The sequence below is a fragment of the Acinonyx jubatus genome, chromosome B4, assembly GCF_027475565.1.
Source record: "Acinonyx jubatus isolate Ajub_Pintada_27869175 chromosome B4, VMU_Ajub_asm_v1.0, whole genome shotgun sequence".
NCBI lineage: Eukaryota > Metazoa > Chordata > Mammalia > Carnivora > Felidae > Acinonyx > Acinonyx jubatus.
The window spans coordinates 93,485,260-93,506,671 of record NC_069387.1 but is presented as its reverse complement, the minus strand read 5'-3'; the positions used below and the strand labels follow the sequence as shown (position 1 = coordinate 93,506,671).

The 21,412-nt window shown below is 37.4% G+C and overlaps 1 protein-coding gene and 1 long non-coding RNA gene across 3 annotated transcripts in view; one reads left to right on the top strand and one right to left on the bottom strand.

The window, feature by feature from the left end:
* Positions 1-1,174, bottom strand: part of LOC113602818 (uncharacterized) — a 32,469-nt gene extending 31,295 nt beyond the window's left edge. Inside the window, exon 1 of one of the 2 annotated variants that reach the window (XR_003424346.2) lies at positions 1,002-1,174. This is a non-coding gene — a long non-coding RNA (uncharacterized LOC113602818). The remainder of the gene's footprint in view (positions 1-1,001) is intronic. The other variant, XR_008300341.1, reaches the window with a different exon arrangement.
* PTPRR (protein tyrosine phosphatase receptor type R) overlaps positions 1-21,412 on the top strand; it is a 241,745-nt gene that overhangs the window by 102,904 nt on the left and 117,429 nt on the right. The window lies entirely within an intron of this gene.

Below are 21,412 nucleotides of genomic sequence, written 5' to 3'. Positions count from 1 at the left end.
TCACTTTTTTATGTCTATCTCAGGATGTTTAGATGAAGTGGAAGATAGATTATCTATTATTAAAATTCTAATAAATACATTTTGAACTCAGAGAACCCAATAAATTGTCTTTGAAGATTTGTTCTTTAGCAATTGTCTTCCTCAAAAGACATGACAGCCAGCAATAGTCAAAAATTGAACACTGTAAAGAAAGCACATCAAATAAGCTGCATTTGCTTACCAGAAATAGTTAAGATTTTTGTTTTCTTTTTCTATCAAGAATGATTCTACTGATGTTAATAAATTACAAAACTTTATTATTGCATTTGGAGTAGAGGGAATGATAAATTATGAGGTTCCCATATATTTCTCTAGTTCAGTGCAATACAAACAGAAATGACATATATATACTCTAATGGGTATATGAATAATGAATGTTGCTGCTGTATTTTTATTATATGGTAATACAAAATTGAAAAATAATGTACTCAGAAGATTCCTGATGAGTTAATAACATGTGGATTTATTCTCATACATTCAGTGAGTGAAATTTTATGTTATTTTATTCTAGACTTACTGTGAAATTTTTATTTGTAGCTTGTTAGAAAATCATTAAAGATTGATCTCATCTCTTATTATTCTGTTCTGAAGCTGTTTCAACATCTCGATTATTTATTTGAACTTTCTTGAGACTTTGAGTGATACTAACGGTCACCATCTTTAGAATTAATTTCAGCCGAGGGAATAAGAAATTTAATTTAATTTCAATCGAGAAGTAGTGTGTGTGGCAAAGAGCCCCTGAGGAAGGGTCATGTAAGCTGAGAACTGAGTGATGATAGAGTAAGGCAGTTGCAGAGTGACAAAAAGAATAGCATGTTGGAGTATGCGACATCCCTAAAGTCAAAGAATCCCATGTTGCCCTAGCAACATGAGAATTACTGGCAATCTCCCTACTGCCTGCCTCCCCACACATATCAGCACTGACTATTAACCAGATCATCAGCCTTCTTCAATTTTCTTACCCTGATATTTGCTGAGAATCCCTAGAAGACATTGGCTTTCGCATACACACAGTTCTTTTCGTTTTGTATGGCATATAGAAGAGAAAGAAGTCTCCTGCCCTTGCTCACTGGGGTCACCTGTTCTGGAGTCTCCTGTGTCTCAAAGTTGCCATGGCTGTCTGTCGGCAGTGGTGATATCTGCCTGTGTCTTTATGAGGCTTCCAGCACTGATGCTGGTGCCATTGATACATGCACCAAGGACACTGTTCTCTGATTGCTGCTGACTCTCCTCATTGAGGACCCGTGTGTGTTAGCTGACTGAGCACTCTGTGGACTGAGCTCTGCTCTGTATTCATCGCTGAAGAAAGGGGATCTCTCTCGTGCCCTCCTTCTACCATTCTTGTGTGTTCCTTAGTTCTGTAAGTGCCCAAAATTTGTTTTGTTTTGTTTTGTTTCAGGCTTGACTTCTCCAGAGTTCTGTTATAAGTCTAGACCTCCTCTTCCATTTCACTTGAGTCCATTGTCCTTAAACGCCTCTTTTGAGAACCAGTCTTCAATTTTCTTAGCACAGTTTTCTTCCCAAGAAGTTCCTTAGTCTCTCATGTAAATAGACTTATAGTTATTTCCAGGTCATAGGTGTTCTAGTTATGCCAGATTTCCTGAATCCCCAGGTGAACACACCATTATTTCAAGCCCTGGTCATTCTCATGTTACTTCTATATTTTTGGCAGCTTACATTTCTCAATAAACATCTTTTGCAAAAAGTTTTTTAGTAATTGTGATTACATGTGAATTTTGAAAATTCCTTGTTTGATTCCAGAATCTTTGTTTGGTGCTTACAAGGTGATCTACAGACAATGTATCTGATTAAACTAGCCATTCCCATCTCCCTCATCCCTTTAAACCTTGTTAACTAGTTCATTAGTAAAGACATGTAATTATCTTGTGATATATTATAGGAGTTGCTATGTGTATAAAATTCCTTGTAAATTATAATTTAAATAAAATGACAGTAAAGTTGACTAAGAGGCAAAGCATCATTTTCCATACTAAGCAGAGTGAGTCTAGCCTTTGCTTGCCTTCTGCAGAATGTCCACATGACATAATAGGACAATTGGATTTAGAATTAGAAGACCTGGTTAAGAGCCCTAATTTTGCCACTTATTGGTTGCCATTTCAGTTTTTTGAATTTCAGTTTCCTTATCTGTGAAATAAGGCAAAACTATCTGGCCAGCTTAATAATAAAAATATAATGAGTGGTAACGTTTATTGAATGCATACCAGGTTCCAGGCAGTGTGCTAAGCATGTTAAAAGCTTTATCTCAATTAACCCCCACAACAACCCTCCAAGGAGGGTACTAAAAAAAAAATGACCTTGAACACAAAAACCTGCACATTGGTGTTTAGAGCAGCTTTATTTATAACTGCCCACACTTGGAAGCAACGTAGATAGCCTTCAGTCGGTGAACAGATAAATAAATTTTGGTACCTCCAGACAATGGAATATTATTCAGTGCTAAAAAGGAGTGAAAAAAAAAGCCATGAAAAGACATGGAGGGAAGTTAAATTCATATTACTGAGTGAAAGAAGCAATCTGAGATTGGCTCCTATGATTCCAACTATATGATATTCTGGAAAAGACAAAACTATGGAGACAGTAAAAAGATCAGTGATTGCCAGGGGTTCAGGAAAAGGAAGGGGTGAATAGATGGAGCACAGAGGATTTTTAGAGCAGGGAAGATACCCTATGATACTATAATGGTGGATATATATCATCATACATTTGTCCAAACCTATAGAATGTACAACACCAAAAGTGAGCACGAATGTTAACTGTGAACTTTAGGTGACTATAATGTGTGTCATAATTTCATTAATTGTAACAAGTATTCCACTCTGGTGAAGGATGTTGATAATGGGGTAGACTAGCATGTGTGGGAGCAGGAGGTATATGGGAAACCTCTATACCTATCACTCAATTTTGCTGAGAATCTAAAAAAAAAGTCTGAAAATAATACTGACCTTGATAGTGGTTAAGTAACGAACCCAAAGTCATATAGCTATTAAGAGAAATAACTAGGCTTCATACCCAGACCATCTGACTCCAAATTGTTGCACTTAACTGGTGTGCTATCCTGAACAGGAGATAATGTTCAAGTGTATGTGAGTGGTATCAACTCTGAAATTACTGTGGCTACTTTCCCCTGAGATCTGTGGTTGAAGCTAGTCATTTCTCAAAATAAGCAACTGCATTCTCCGTAACTGCCAACTGATATCATTTCCCAGATATATATGGTGATTTTACATTTTAAAACTCTTGGAAATTAATCTAACAATGTAACATTGTATTCAAAAACCATTACTCAGAATTATTTTAATGTGTTTGTATCCCTTTACAGAATTTAACACATTTATATAGTTATAAAGTATACATACTTTGTATTATGTATGGAAGTATACAACTTTGCATTATGCTTATTTCACTGAATATTAGATTATGTACGTGTTTAATTCATTTATTCATTCAAAAGATATTATTGAGCTTCTAATGTAAGCCAGACATTGTCTAGTTTCTGTGAATCAACAGTAAGCAAAATTGCCAATATCCCTATCTTAAATAATGCCTTCTAATACAGAGAGAATATTATAAATCAATGATGGAAAGTGCTGAAGTAGAATAAATAAATAAAGCAAGGTAAGGAGGCAGACAGTGACAGATAGGCAAAGTGATATTTGAAAATAGTCTGATTAGGGAAGGCATCTCTGAAAAGGTATTGTTTGAGTAGAGACCTGCATGAAATGAGGGTATGAGCCCTGCATATATCTCAGGAAGAGTATTCCTAACAGTGAGGCAGTACATACAAAGGCCCTGAGGTCAGAGAGAGCTTGCTGTGTTTGAAGAGCAGCAAGAGGACCAGAACAGAAGGGGTAAAATGAGGGGAAGATTGGTGGAAGATGCAGGCTGGGACAGGGGTGAAGGGATGGACAGAGGAAGAGAGGATGCTGTTGGGAACAAGTGGGGCCTCTGGAGGGTTTCTAGGAAAGTAGTGATACAATCTAATTTATGGCTTAAACAAGCATCTGCGTGGCTCAGTTGGTTTAGTGCCTGACTCTTGACTTTGGCTCAGGTAATGATCTCATGCACTGTTAGACCAAGCCCTGCGTTAAGCTGAGCATGGAGCCTGTGTGAGATTCTCTCTCTTCCTCTCTCTCTGCCCCTCCCTCACTCGCTTTCTGTGTGTGTGTGTGTGTGTGTGTGTGTGTGTGTGTGTCTTCTCCCCCCTTCTCAATACATAAATAAACTTAAAAAAAATTACTCTGGCTTTGTTCAGAAAATAAACTACAGTGGGTAGAGTAGAGGCAGCGACCAGTTAGAAGGCTATTGTAGCCAAAGTGATAGATGATGGGAGTTAGGGTGGTAATGGCAGAGGTGGTGAGAAGTGGTCTACTGAATATTGTTCAAAGGTAGAACTGATTAGATTTGCCAGATGCTGTGAGTCCTGGGAGAAAGGAGGCAAAAATGATGCTTGGTTTCTAACCTGAGCACACAGAAGGTTGAAGTTGCCAATTATGGAGAGGAAGGAAATTAAAGGAAGAACAGATTTGGGGTGGAGGTTGGTAAGATAGGAATCAAGAGTTCAATGTAGACAAGATCAAGTTAGTCATTGTTTGTGCTGGTCTTAGTCTATCAATAACCAAGGTTGTGGTTGAACTGGCCCTTGCAATTCTTATTATGATTGCAAGATGCTCTTCAGTGATAACCATCAGGAAAGTTTGAAAAAATAAAGGTTTATTACTTACAGGATCTGGCATTTGCACAACACACCTGGAGCCACACAACAAGATCACGGGTAGAGAGAGAATGCAAGCATGCACCCAGGGTTCTGCTTTTGTGGGGGTTGAGAGTTTCATGGCTCACTCTTTATTGATAAATTTAAAATATATGGATGGGAAGAGAAAAGCAAGTGGCCCAAATAATCAGTTGTTGAAATCAACCAAGATCTCTAAAACAAGGGAGTTTTGGTAGGGGTAAGCAGCCTAGCTCTTTATCTGGTTGTGTGGCTAGCAGATGTGTTAATTGGAGTTTGCCATCTTCCAAGTGGATGCCTGTTTTGAACTGGATGCCTCTTTGATGTGGATGCATCAGCAATCACAGCTTAAGTCAGGCACCTGCATTGCAAAAAAGAAAAAAAACAATAACTGTCAGAGCTTATGTTACCGTCATCCAGGTGGATATGTCAAGTATCCAATGGATATACAAGTGTTGAGTTCTGAGAATGAAGTCCTGGTTAATTTGAGACTGTAATTTAGGGGGGGAAAAGTAAGAAATGAAGAATTGGGCACATGACCATTTAACATAGAAAGGTCAGGAAGATTTGAAAAGAAGTGACTGGTGAATGAGAAACAAAACCAAGGTGTGGTCTCCTGGAAGCCTGGTGAGAAAAACGTATCATAGAAGGGATCCTCTATGTCAAAGGCTCCTGGCAGATCGAGCAACATAAAGACTGAGCCTTGGCCACTGGATGTAGCCATGATGGTTTAGTATAACCTGATACAGGGAGAATAGCAGGTCAAATTGAGGAATTGGAAACAACAAATACAGACAATTCGTGAGACCTTTGTTTGAAAGGAGGGTAAGGAAAAGGGATGAAGGCCAACAAGGAGATCTTTTGGTTTGTTTGGCTTTTGTTTTAACATTAGAAATATTACAGCACATTTGTAAGCAGATTGGAAAGACCCAGCAGTGGGATACCTGGAAGGCTCAATCGGTTAACCTTCTGGCTTCGGTTCAGGTCATGATATTCATGGTTCGTGGGTTTGAGCCAGCATGGAGGTCTTTTCTGTCAGCGCAGAGCCAGCTTGGGATCCTCTGTCTCCCACTCTCTCTGCCCCTCCCCTGCACACATGCATGCACTCTCTCTTAAAAATAAACATCAAAAAAAAGAAGAAGAAAGAAAGAAAGAAAGAAAAGAAAGAAAGAAAGAAAGAAAGAAAGAAAGAAAGAAAGAAAGAAAGAAAGAAAGAAAGACCCAGTAGAGAAGGTCAACTAATGATGCAGGAAAGGGACAGACAATTACACAATTAACCTCCCACTGATGCACCATAATGAACTTACCCTTTTTGCAATGATGTTCATTTAAGTTGCTTCTGATTTTTTTCTATAATGCTGCAAAGAAAATCTTTGTGTCCATTTATCTTTATTCATTGAAATCACTTCCTTAAGATAAATATGCATGTGAGGGATTAGTGGATCAAAGATCATGAACATTTTTAAGACTCTTCACAGTGCCCTATTTCTTTAAAAAATCAATTTACTGTGCCACCAGTAATGTATAAATGATTTTTTTACAACCTTGCTAGTTATGCCATATATCTTGAGCCCATAATTCCTGGAATCCCTATAGTGTCTCAATTGCCCTTATTCTAACAGACTCATAGTTCCTTAAAGACAGAGATCATGTCTTAATTATCTTTATTTCCTTCTGTTTTTCAGACCAAATATTTCATTACTAATAATAATTACAACAATCATTTATCTGAAATCCCTCTGTGTTAAATCATAATGATGTGCATATGGTGAAGTGGAAAAAAAATCGCCAATTATGGAATCAAACCAACCTGTATTTGAATACCAGATTCATTAGGTGGGCTTTGCTTAAATCACTTTAAATTCCCCATTGGTAAAAAGACTAATAATAATCCCTGCTTTCTAAGTTGTGATGAGAGTTGAAATATCTGTAAATTCCCTAGCACAGAGTAAGTATATTTTAGAGGAAATAGTGGAACTTCTAGAAAAATTTTTTTGTGAAAATACCTTGTGAACATATCGTTTTTTAAAGACAGAAAGAAAAGAAAATCCTTCATGCAATACACCTTGTCTATAGTCCACAAATTTCTCATCTTACAGTTTTGTTAATTACCATTAAAAAAATCCCCGTGAATTTCAATTCTAGTAAACTGTCGAAACAGCAAGCACCTGGGGTATCTCTTGGGAGTGCACGGGCTGCTACAGCAGGCCTGGGATCAGCACTGTCTCTAGAAATAGTACCAGGCAGTTACCTCCAGGTGACTAAATGAGGCTTCATCTCAGCACACAAGCTTAGAAAGCTTTATGATTAGTCCAGCTTGCTATGATGAGGAAATAACACAAAGAGCACAAATGGAAATCAAACTCATCACAACATCCAGTCAATTTCCAAACAGGTAAGAGAATCTTTCGTGACATTAACAGTGCGAGGTTAGGAGGGTAAATACTGAGATTTATGTCTGTATCTGTTTGGGTGGCTGTATATGAGTGAGTCAGCAGAGAATCTTTGTGATATCTAGGGAAATATCTTTAGCCTCAAAGTTGGAAATTGAAATAAAATGCCATGCAATTATTCAGCATATCTAAATAAAGATCCTACCGCAATCATAAGAAGTTTCTCGTAAAATGTGTATCCATCCTAAAGAGAATGGAGTTACAAATACATCCACTTGGACAGAACTGAAAAATACGTAAAAGATACTGAGTGGAGCGGATATTTTCTTATGTAGTTCCCACACTGACATTGCGGAAAAGATGACTTAGCTTGCATTTACAATCTAGAAAGGGAAACGTTAAATGGACTAAGTCACTAAATCTAGATGTTTTTTATCATAACTGCATCTTGGGGGCCCTGCCTTTGCAAGCTGACTTCACTAAAAGACTAGTCAGATCTTCCATTGTAATCGGATGTGGGGGACCAAGGAATGAAAGTTAGTGACATGAGACATCCCTGGTCTAATTCCCAACCAGGGACCTCAGCTTTGTTGTTTTCCACCAGTAAACCAAGAACTGTCTGCCCTCATAAGAATTATGGCTCTCATTAAAAATTATGTATGAATTCATTAGTTAATCTGCACAGTGCTATTATCCTCAGGTGAAAAACCTCGCAAAATATTTAGTTCACTTAAGTTTATTTCAAAAAATATGTATTGAGTTTAGAATTTAGTTTGAGTGTTTAAAAATAATATAGTGGTTCTGGTGTTGGTACAAAGTTATGGATAATTCTGATTTTATCTGTGGTCTGTGATGATGAATAACCATGTCAAAAAATACTGCATCTGGAGTTTCAACTCATCTTAATAATAAAATTGGTGTAACTTCCTGTCTGATTCAATATTGCAGAAAACAGTCATCAAGATGGCCCAAATATATCATTTGATTCAAGTCAATCTCTATTTGCCATGAAATATAGAGTTGTCAGATTTTCTTTCTTTCGTCTTTCTTTTTTTTTTTTTTTTTTTAGTATGTCTCCTGTGTGAAACTTGAGCAGATAATGATCCCAAATGATTGCTTGACATTAATTTCAAAACAGGATTTTGGGTTTAGAAGCAAGATTTTAGACTAAAAAGACACAAAAGTTGTTAGTGATTTTCTTTTAATGTCTAGTGCATGGATACTTTTTAATGTGAGGAAGGCTAATGTGTTTACAGTCTGTCATTTGATAGAATTTAAAGTCTTAAAGAAGATGTGACTTCTTAGTTTTATATACCAGCATCTTCCCTGACAGTTTCCACAATCTTAAATTTATTTTTTTAATTGCTAGGGTGAATTACTCAGATGACGATTGATGCTGGGCTGTGTTGTATGAAATTAGACATTTCTAAATTTACCTGTAACAGGAGAAATAAGTTAAATATAGCCTCCATTGTTTTTCTTATCAATCCATGCACTTGTATTTAACAATTTAATAATTAGACCAGATATAACAATCCTAATAAGTACCGTGGCTCCAATCATGTTAAAAGAAAAGACAAGAGTATTACAGAAAATACTGGAAGAGATAACATGAAATTGGCTGGGTCATGCTATGCATTACAGTTATGCTGCAGACTACATCACTTAGAGTCTTTCTTTTCTAGAAATGAGATGGTTCTCAAGGTGTTAATAACTAAAATAACACATTGTGGAAAATTATACACTTACTATTATTTTGCCATCTCATTCTGCAGATGAAAAAACACATAAGAACATTGACTAAATCTTATCCCATGTTCTGTCTTTATTCATTTTTACTTATGCAGAAAATTTGTTAATTCCCACTGTGACAGAAATATCAAGATTACTGAGAATAAAAGTTGAAAGGACACTAGATTGTAGAGTTCTTATTTGCATCTCAAAAACACATACCAATAAACCTCATTTCACTTTAGCATGTTTCTTGGAGAATTATGTAGTTCACCAGAAGAGCAAAAAACAGAATCCTATTACAGTCATTGACGTAGAACATAAACTACTTCGTGGAGGGAATGGAAATAAAATTTATAACATCCTTCCATGGACGTTAGCCTCCAAACCACCCTTGCGATCAGACTGACTCTTCACAGTCCGTGTGGTCTCCCTGATGGTTCACAGCTCAAGCGTTTGCCTAGGAAAATTGACAGTCCCGAAAGAATAGATTTCTGTTGATTGAATATAAGCACATATAAATCAAAAGGACCCACCTCTCTATTTTACCCACATTGGGAGTAAAGCACCCAGTGGCCTGTGAGGATTGTTAATTTCTTCCTTTTTTAAAGTAACATTTATATATTTGATGGTTTTGGAAAATATCAGTTTCTGACTAGCAAACAACAGCTTGGAGAGTTGAAGGATTATTACTTTGCCCTTGGATATGTATTTCCAAGCATCCCTAACTGCCACTTAGAAGTTAGTTTGGTCTCAGTTCTTTCTTTCTTTTTTTTTTTTTTAATTTTTTTTTAACGTTTATTCATTTTTGAGACAGAGAGAGACAGAGCATGAAGGGGAGAGGGTCACAGAGAGAGGGAGACACAGAATCTGAAACAGGCTCCAGGCTCTGAGCTGTCAGCGCAGAGCCCGACGCAGGGCTCGAACCCACGGACCGTGAGATCATGACCTGAGCCGAAGTTGGACGCTTAACCGACCGAGCCACCCAGGCGCCCCGGGTCTCAGTTCTTAATGGAAACAGTGGTCCGATGCCTCCTCTGTCCTTTCACAAAAGCTGCATGAGTGTCGCGGTCATGGCTGTGATGATTACACTTTTGTCATCTTGACGGGGCTGGGTGTAGAAACCTGAATTTGTCTGACCTGGTTTTCCAGGCAACATTTGCCTGATTATTGGGCTTTTGTCCAAACAGGGTTTCTGCCTAGCCCCGATTCCAACCATTTTCAACTCCAGCTTTTGGCTGCTGTGTTCTGCCTCCAGCATGAGAAATGGTGAAGGAAGTGGGGGGAGGACTGGGGTGGAAGTAATGTGGGGGCGGGGTGGGGGGGAATGAAAGAGAACACAGGAATAAGAATAATGGAGAGGTAACATTCAGTACAAGATAGAAAACATAATCCGGGGAGATGAATGGGGAAATTTCTGTCGGCTTGGACATATAATAATGAGACTTGAAAACTCTGTTGAAAGCAAGTAACTTGCTATTATGTTTGTTTACTGTACCCAGGGTAATATCTATTTGTGGTTAAATCATGATTTTTCTCCTGTCTCTAAAGAACTTTGTATTAAGCCTCTATTTCCTTCTATTTCATCCACAGATGTTTGTAACTTTTATAAAAATATTTTTATAAGTTATAAATAGACACAATTTCACAAGGTATGGGAATGGCAGTATCATAAAAGTATAGTGTTATTTTATAACATATGGAAGCTTTATCTCCTCCAGTGAATTTGTACATGGGAAAGTCAAGACTTGTACCAGTTCATGATTTTAAGAATATGTTACTGTAAGGTTGGGGGTTTACTCCAAATCATATAGAATCTAAAATTTTCAGAACAGTATATAAAAGTTTCTACTTAATTGCTAAATTTTAGAGGTCTTCAAAGGCAAAAGAGAGGTTTTTTTATAAGAATGTTACTAGGGGATGTGAAAGGGAACACTAATTAAGAGGTAATATTAAAATAGAGTAGAGAGATTAATGAAATGAAGAAAAAACTAGGTTATAAAAAGCTTTTTAAATGAGTAGGACAAAGGCTTCTAATCCAAATCACTTAATTTGATTGTTTAATATTATTATTTAATTTTTAGTAGAGAGAAAAAAGAAAAGGATGATGAATATAAATTCTATATCTATAAATATATAATTTAATTTAATGCAATATCTATAAAGAGCCTTCTGTATGGTTTGGGATTTGGGTTGACTGTTCACATAACCATGGTTTGCAAGGGTGAAGTAGGGAGGAAGTGGAAGCAGAGATTCTGAAATCAAAAAATCCATCTTAAAATGTGCCATTTTAACTTTAAACCTCCATCTTAAAATGTGCCATTTTAACTTTAAACCTCCAATACATATTCTCCAAACATTATGTCACTTTAGAAAAATCAAACTGTTTTGACCACTGCTTTTTCCTCTAACCTAAATTTCCTGACTGACTTTGGCTACAGCTCCAAGATAACTGAAACAATCAGTAAATGCAAACACTGCAAACACTGGAAATCCAATCAGGCCACTTCTTCATGTGTTGATGTTATTACTGTTCCAGGAAATAAATAAAGAGCCTTCATTTAATCAACAAAGTTGCTACTCAATTTCCCCTTGCCCTGAATATCCATAGAAGCAGGTCATTTAGTTAATGGTTCTTAACATTGATATATAGTAAATTCATATCTGTTTGTTTGTTTGTTTGTTTGTTTGTTTGTTTTTGAGAGACAGAGCATGAGCGAGGGAGGGACAGAGAGAGAGACACACACCCAGAATCTGAAGCAGGCTCCAGGCTCTGAGCTGCCAGCACAGAGCCTGACGCAAGGCTGGAACCCACAAACCAGGAGATCATGACCTAAGCCGGAGTCGGACAAGCAACTGACTGAGCCACCCAGGAGCCCCTAGTAAATTCGTATCTTTAAGCCTAGTTTATGGAGCACCTTTTATCTGTCAGTTTTAGCTGGTTTTTATCTAATAACTAATGTGATCCTCAAAAGCCCCATGAAGGGGCACAGTTATTGTCCCCATTTGGCAGATGATGAAACTGAAACTCAGAGAGAAGTAATAATTTGACCAAGTCCCAGGATTAAATCCAAGTCTGTCTATTCCCTAACCATGCTCTGACCTATTATATTTTAGCGTGGCAAGGTTTTTTTTTTATTTGGTATTTACTCACCTACCTGAAACTTCCAAACACACAAACACAATCATTTGAGGTTGTGTTCAGTCTTCCTAGTAACTAGAAAACAGAGTAGGCCAAAACTTTTAAATGTGTGAGCTCATAATTCAAGAACCTCCTAAGTATTTCCCTTTCCCACAAGGTCTTACCTTTCTAAACAAGAAACATAGAGACCTTTTCTCAGTCACTACCAGTACTCATTCAGCTCCTTCATGAATCTTTTAACCGGTTAGCTCATCAATTGATTTTAGCTGCCTGTAACTACAACAGAGCAAGGATGTGAGAAACTCACGAAACTGACATCGCAATTGTCTTCCAAATGTCTCAGAACATTACTCTGGCCTGAACTCTAGTATCCTCATTTCATGTGTAAAGGGGGTAGCTCATCACAGTGCAGGATCTTAAGAAGCAAGATTAAGTCATCTGACATGTTATTGTTATGGCATAAAGGTCCATATGGTCCATATGGTCCATAAGACCATAAAGGTCTTAACTACATGGAGCAAAAGATTTTTCTATTTACCATTCCATCTTTCTCCTTTTGTTCTCAACATAAACTGGTCCTGGTGTTCTGCTGGTTTCTTCATTGTATTCTCACTCCTTAACCCCCTAAAATCTCAATATACACCAATAACATGCTGATTTTAGCTTATGAGTTATCAACTTTTACTAACCCTTAATAACTCATTAAATGACCCTTAGGGATAAATAAAAATCTATAGAATTGTACATCATGCACCCATATTTCTACACAGTGACCCTATACTTTTAAATGGGTTCCAGCGAAGACTCATTTGGCCTCCCAGTGCACCGGGCCACATTTTGAGAACCCTACCTGAAATCCACCAGTTATGCTTCATCAACAAATCCAACAGCCATTTATTGGTCCACATTTTTCTTAATCTCCAGCCGCATCTGGTAGTGTTGGCAAACCTCTTTTAGGAACTCTTCTCCTGACTTCCATAATACCATATTCCTGATTTTCCTCTGATCTTTCTCTCTCTGGAGATATCCATGCTGAAATCAACACCAACCAACAAGAAAACTTTTAGAGCCTTTTTGCCTTTTTCTAGATACTGGGGGTGGGTAATGTCTGACCTTGTAGTGCTAGTGTTGGTGTTAGAGGAGGCCTAGAAATAGCATCCTTCTCCTTCCCACCTAAGATAGAGGAAGCAGCCTGTGGAGATAAAAATGTAGCTTTATTCTTGATAGATCTGCTAGAGATATGACTTAGGACCATGATAACAATATACTTCTATGACTGCCTCTCCATCGTGGGCAAATTTACTAACTAGTCACAGCAATATCGGCCAACTGTGGTTTCCCCTAAAGGGACAGAGCTTTTACAACTTACTTTACCACTTACTAAGAGAAGACCAGATGATATGCTCTTTACAGACAAGCAGACCGCAAAAGGAAAGCACAGAGCCCACATGCCCCAGTATCTCATTCCAAATGTACCAATTATGCAAGTCATTTCTCCTCTGCTGGGGAGACCAAGGAGAAGAATTAAGGAATATTACTGTATTTGGACTGCAACCACACAGAATAAAACATCAGCGTTGGGGAATAAGTGTTTCCTCCTAACATCATGGAAGGAAGAAAGCTATAGAAAGATGATAGTTACAGCATCACATTAAAATGGATAAATATTTGTATGATACATCTGGGTATATCTAATATATACACATGTATATTACATTATATTGTATTGCCTGCCTATGTATCAGAAAAAAGCTAACACTAAAAACACCACAATTTTTATTTAAGGGTAATGGATAAAGTGTTAAGAATAATATTTACTTCTTTTACTAATTCTTGTGTTGTCTAAACCTGCTATCATGACTATATTTAATTCTTATCATTAGAAAGATAAACTTTAAAACTCTCAAATGAGCCACAAGAGACAGACACTAACACTGATTTTTGAATTCCATTTACAACCAATATGGCACACAACTCAGAAAAAATTACATTGACTTTGCCTATGAGAAGCAAGCTTTAGAAAGTTTTAAGATGAGGGGTGTCTGGGTGCCTCAGTCGATTAAGTGTCCAATGTCAGCTCAGTAGGTGATCTCACAGTGGGTAAGTTTGAGCCCTGCATCATGTTCTCTGCTGACAATGCGGAGCCCCCTTCAGATCCTCTGTCCTCCGCTCTCTCTCTGCCCCTCCCCTGCTCACTCCCTCTCTCTCTCTCTCTCTCTCAAAAACAAACATTTTTTTAAAAAATTCTTTAAAAAATAAAGAAAGTTGATAAGATGAAATGAACTTATTTTTTCTGAATGGTGGAAAAGTCAAACAGAGACATATTAATTACAAATCAAATATAAGTTGTGTTAAATCAATTCTGTGTGTTTTTGAATGATTAGGCATTTCAGATGAACTACTTAACCAGATATAACGCCTCAAAAGTAGTGCCCTGGTTTTGTAACCTTTCTACGCCTACCATGGAATCCAGATTCTTCCAATTAGTAACAACACTGTGTTGATTATGATGATTCATGTATTCTTGCATTCCACAAAGATTTTTTTTTTTAATACTGACTATGTGCCAGGTACCATTCCAGGTCCTAGGGATATAGCACAGAGCCAGACTGACAAGGTCCCACACCAGTGGGGCTCACATTTTAGTAAGGGAAGAAATAAAAGAAACAAGAAACTGTCAGATAGTGATAAACACCGTGAGGAGAAGACAACACAGTGATGTGATAGGTGGTGGCCAGGGAAGGTCTCTCTGAGGAAAGTGGCATTTAAACTGAAAGCTGCCTGACTGGAGAGGGCCACCATACAGTGATACTGAACAACTCTTCAGGGGGCAAGAAGATGCCAATGCCATGAGGTAAAAATGAGGGAGGCTTGTCTGAGAAGTGGCTTGAGGGAAGGATATGAGGCTCAGAAGAAACAGGAGCCAGTAAGGCCTTGGAGGCCCTAATTGAATTTAACCCTAAAAGTGACAGAAAGCCAGGAGCATTTTAAGAGAGAAACAGAAGCTGAACTCGGGAAAAAACTAGACTTAAAAATAGATACAAAAGGCAGAGAAACTATAAACAAAAGTTTTCTGTCACTTCTTGTCTAAAACTGTGAAGAGAGAACATATCTTGTCTAGGGCATCACAAAGAGCAAGCCAGCGGAACTCAGAAGATACAAGAAGATAACAATGAAACACATATTACAGAAATCAAAACCACATTAGAAACAAAAAGGATAGAACAGATTCTGCTGAAAGCATATGCCTGAGAAAATTTCAATTGAATAAAGACATACAAGTGGTAAGAGAAAATAAGTACACAAAATAAAGTAGTTAGAAAGACAAAAAAATTTATATAATTGCACAATTTGTGTCCTTGAGGACGAACTAAAAAATTATGTCAAAGAAAAATCATTCAAATGTATAATAGGAGAAAATACTTCTGAAATAAAGAATCTGGAATCTGTAGACTTCAAGGGCATGGCTGGCTGCAGGAACTATCAACCCAAGGAAATACCCTGATGGAAATTTTTAACTTGAAACATGACGACCCCTGTGAGATTTCAGATGGAAACAGTAGAGTAGGTTATCTACAAGACAGGCTAGCCTCAAGCCAAGGTATTTTTCATGGCAACTTTCAATACCAGAAGGTGTTGGAATAATAGCAGAGTTCAAAGGCAAAAAATAAAAATAAAGCTTGAATCAAGAATTTAATATCCAGCCAACTTGTCACTGTTACAAACACCACATACATTCTCAAACATATGATGCCTCAGGAAATACAGCACTCATGAACCCTGCTTGAAAGAAGCTATTTGATAATGAAATCCGGTTAAATAAGAGCTATAGCAAACTAAAGAACTCAGGAATAGTGGCACTCCTATTTAAAAAGGCTGATCATGACCACTGAATCCATTTGGATATTTAACTAACACTATAGAACTTTAAAAATTATAATTACAAAACATATTCATCAGTGTAAATAATGCTAACACAACCCAGTATCCGAGTGACTTAATACAATAAAAGTTTATGCTTAATTCATGTCGTTGTTTAATCAGGGGTGTTGGGCAGGGCCTCTGTGTCATACAGTGTTTTGGGGTGCCAGGTATCTGCCTTTGTGTGGCTCCACCATTTTCACAGTCTGAGAGTCACCCTGGAACCATCCAGCTTGTAGACAGAGAGAAGAGAGAAAGATAGAGAAGGCACCCTCATTCTTAACTGCCTCCGACTGAAAATATCACCTCACTTTCAGTTATAATAATTGGTGAGAACTATCACATGGCTTCACCTAGTTGTAAATGGGCTGAGTTTCCAGGAGGAGGCAATAGGCTGGATGAGTAGTCTCTATTACACAGAATATAATGTAAATATATAAAACATAACAATATAAAAATAATAATATAATTATAAAAACTGGGAGATGATCATGAGAATTGGTGGGAAGAGATGTACATTTTCTTTGTTTTTCATAGCAGGAAGTTAATAAATACTTTCTAAAGTCTATAAATCAAGAAATAAAAGTTTAAATATATTGGCATATATTATTTAATACTATAAATATAGACACTGGAGGAAAAAAATACAGAACAACAACAACAAACCAGACCACAATGCAAAAGATAGAAAATTAAGGAAAAATAAAAACAGATTTAAAAAGATAACATAAAATAATACAACACATCTAGGTCTGTTAAAATAATGAAAGTGAATGGGATAAACTAGCCTATTAAAAGTAAGACATTATTAGATAAGAATCTAAACATGATATTTGATTACAGTATATATTATAAATATATAAATATATCCCAGATATATTAATAAGTGAAAAAAGCAAATTGTGGAATGGTATGTGTTGTTTATTTGTACTTAACAGCGATAAACATGATATATAATATATACATGTTATTTTTATATAATATATGTATAGAAAATATTTGAATGATACACAGGAAGCAGTGTTATTTCTGGATATTGAAAGGACAAGCATGTTTTCACTTTTTACTATGTATCTTTCTGTACCTTGATTTTTTTTAATAATAAGTATGAAGTTTTTATTATAAAAACTTAAACAAAATATAACTAAAGTCCAACATGGAATACTCTTGGAGAACTGAAAGATGCAAACAAAAGGAGGAGGAAGGCAAGGTTGTGGAAGGCTGACAGAATGGTCTTTGAGCTGAGTCTCCAGGGAGAATGAAGGAAGCCCAGCCAGTGATTCAGATATACACTGACACAATGCAAAAGGGTATGGCCTGTTTAATACACCTTACATACAGCTGGAGGGTAAAGTGCATGATGGGAAGGACTGGGAGGTAACACTGGAAGGACAGGGAGATTGCAGTGAACCAAGGAGTTAGAACCTCTCATTAGAAAATGAGACTTCCTGGGGCACCTGCGTGGCTTAGTTGGTTAAGCGTCTGACTTCCGCTCAGGTCATGATCTCACTGTCAGCTGTGCCGACAGCTCAGTGCCTGGAGACTGCTTCACGTTCTGTGTCTCCCTCTCTCTCTCTGTCCCTTCCCTGTTTGTGCTCTGTCTCTCTGTTTCTCTCTGTCTCTCTCTCTCTCTCTCTCAAAAATAAATGAACATCCAAAAAAATTTTTTAAAGAAGGAAGAAATAAAGTTAGATTTCCTTAAAGTATTTTAAGTAGTGATTCCATTGGGCTAGCATTCTGCACAGATAACTATGATGTCCATATAGGGAATGAATTAGAAGCCAAAGAAGATTGGCAACCCATGAAGATTCTATTCAAACAGTCCAGATGGCCGTGGTAGTCGTCTGACCCAAGATGGTAGAAATGTTAGATGAAAATGGATTCAACCTTCAACAGATATTTAAAAGGTAGAATAAATAGAACTTGATAATTAATTGGATGGTGGGATGAAGCATGAGGGAAAAAATCAAGTCAATTGACTCCCAAATATGAGACTTCATCCCATTATATGGGATACAGAAATAGGTGTAAATTTGGTCACAGAGGGGGAGAGGAAAAAAGGTAAGTAAGTTCAGTTGGTGATATTGAGTTTGAAGTGTAAGAAGTAGGACATTCATGTAGAAGGAAGCAGTTATAAAATTCTGAGAAAGGTGGGAATGTAAAATATGAAAATAAAAATAAAATAATGTTGGGGCATCTGGGAGACTTAGTCAGTTAAGCCTCTGTCTTTGACTCAGGTCATGATCTCATGGTTCTTGAGTTTGAGCCCCACATTGGGCTCTCTGCTGCCAGCATGGAGCCCACTTCGGATCCATGTCCCCCTCTCTCTCTCTGCCCCTCCCCCGCTCGCACCCTTGCTTCTCCGTCAAAACTAAACATTTAAAAATAATAATAAAATAAAATACTGTCTAAAAATAGCAGAGGACAACACAGAATTGTAAAAAGGGACGTGGCAATTGTATAAAATGCTTCTGATAGGTCAGGGTCTTCTCCTTGGTTCAGAGACATAAACAGGGAAACTTTTGTTTTTATTCCGGGAATTCACTTGACAATCTAACCTCTGGACAAAATGGGATGCTCCTTGTTAATAATGTGGAGTTAGACGTCCCAGGTAGCAATGGGCACACAAAGTTAGAAAGACATAGGGCAGATTCCTCTTGACAGGCTTGGTCCTGAGGAAGCTGGGTTCCTTTGTGGCTGTTGGGAATGGAGACTTTGAGGGGCTTTGAAGTCATCTCTCTAGGAAGAGAGTTGACCATTTGGCCTTCCTCCTCCTAATGGGGCCACTGGGTGTGGTCTTGACTCTTACTGGGTTTGACCAGATGGCAGACCAGGCTGCATTACATCAAAAGGGGTCTAACATTTAGAAAACTGCCCCCCTCCCAGGCAAAAATTATTCACCTGTTCTTGAAAAATAAATTGCTAAAAGCCAATCACATACTTCTAATTTAAATATAATGCTGGTGAATAGGATTAAGTACTACATTTTAATGAATTCCACTGGACTAATTTATGTCTAAGGGTCACAGGCTTCAATTACTTTAGTGGACAATCCAGTGATCAAAGAAAGTCTTATTACAAAGTAGTATCTCTTTTTCCCGGGTTGTAGGCTAGCTGGGGTGGACCCTAGGCCCCAGATAAAGAGTGTTGACTCAGAACTCTCTTAACGAGGCAGAGGCCAAAAACATTTAAATACAGATGGAGTTTGAAATCTTTGAATTTTTTAATACGTTCCGTTTTTTTCTGTATATGTATTTATAATACCAATAAAATACTCGATTGTTTTTGGATAGTAACTCTATTTGCATTATTTACTGCTGTGAATAGCTTTATGGCTTGGTATTTGCATTTGGAAAGAGCCTTTGAATCTCTCGAAATTAAAAACTTAAATCATTTGTATGTTAAATAATACAAATGACTAAATGGGTTTAGAATTCAGACTAAAATATATCCTGCATTATTGCATGGTAACTTTGAAGTTATGACACTATTGTTATTGCCATGGAAATTTATATTCTATCATAGTTGTTATGATTTTACATGATAGGAGGAAAAGAAGCTGTGCATCTCTAGCACCTATCCAGAAGGAAGGAATGAACATATATCTTCTAACTACAGGAGTTCTTACACTTTGATTTCTTCTGAAATAAAATTCTCATTTTGTCTCAAATCCTTTGTTTTTCTCCAGTTGCACTCATACATAATGTCTGGCACATGTTAGACCCTCAAATATATACTTATTTGTTTGTACTTCATTTGAGTATCATTATTTTATGGGGGATAGTCAGAAATGCATGCCAGTTTTTCTCAGGCAAGCAGAGAACTGAGGCAAATTATTCAAATATTTTGATGCAATGAACCAGATGATTGTAATTTTAAACTAATTATTTCAACTAATTTCTTGACTCTAGTTAGGTAGTCTAAATTCCTGTTTCAAATGCACAGCTTTTGCCTTCTTAGAAAGTTGCCATTTTGAGTGATTTTTAATCTTGACTTCCCATTTCACTTCCATTTACCATTTTCGTCTGGGGAACTTCGATTTTAATACTGTTTCCACAGTTACAAGCTTCGAGCTAATCATGACCCTGGGAATTGAGTTCTCAAGTGTGTATGCAAGCCCCTTGAGTCTCGGTTCCCAGCGTAGACTGCTGGCTCCAAACCCTGCCCATGGGGATCAGAAGCAGTGCCTGCCTGCTCACCCTGCCTGACAAACACTGGGGGTGAGCCAGAAGTCAGTGGTTCCTAATCAGCATTTGCAGGAACTGAGGAACCCATCTTTGGCCTTGCAAAGGAAGAGGAGTTAAGTCTCCAGTGCAATGTCCCCTATCTGTTGGTGGTTTCCACAGCCTTGCAGAGCCAAAAGGAAACTGTTGGACAAAAGGAAGCCCTCTCTTTCTCAGAACCACCAGGTGGACTGAGTTTTTCTTATCTGTTGGATTTTCCATAAGGCATGTTTCCATAGAACATAAAGCATGCATGAAACTATAATGCTTTCCTCATTACTACATTTCCAAATCCTGATCATCCTTCTGGGTTGAGCTCAAGTCTTAGTTTTCTGTATTAAATTATGCTGTTTTATATCAGAAAAAATTTTGGTCTATAGACAAGTAGAGAGAATAATATAGCAAACAATTATAAATTATAAATTATAAAATAATATAGCAAATATACATTTGATGGGTTTTATTTCATAAAATAAGTATCACTGATGGTGTTGATATAGCTTTTCTACCTATCCCCCAACATAATTCTCCTTTCCCTCTCCTCAGAAGCAAGTTGTACTTTTTCATTGGACTGTTAGCTAAAGTTTTGAAATGGGTCTGACCTTTTCTGGATCTCAGTTTTTGGCAAGGAGTCCAGTTTTAGTTTCCTAAGTGACCCACTTCTATGGTCCCTGACCCTAGGCAAGCATTAAAAGATACTAAGGTGTGGGTGCCTGGGTAGCTCAGTCGGTTGAGCAACCAACTCTTGATTTCCAGCTCAGGTCATGATCCCAGGGTCATGGGATCAGACTCTGCTGAGCGTGGAGCCTGCTTAACATTCTCTCCCTCTCTCTTTCTCTCTCTTGCTCTCTCTCTTCCCTTCTCTCCCATTCGTGTTCTCTCTCTCTCTCTAAAATAAAAAAAAGATTAAATTAAATTAAGAAAAAAAAGATCCTAAGATGTAAAAGCAGGCAGGAACTTCAGCTGGGTTCACCATTTAACTGAAAACCATTCATGTCTTTTGACCTCCCAAATCCCTCTGATTCCTGTAACATTGAGTATTTGGTCCAGTTTCCAATCACTTATTTTGTACTAACTTTATGCATAGAAGTTATGTATAACTTTATGTATTATTTCCTTAAAAAATGTTAAATTCTCAGTTGAGCATTTGACCATGTCGGCTCAGGTCATGATCCCACAGTTCTTGAGTTCAAGCCCTGTATCAACCCTGCTG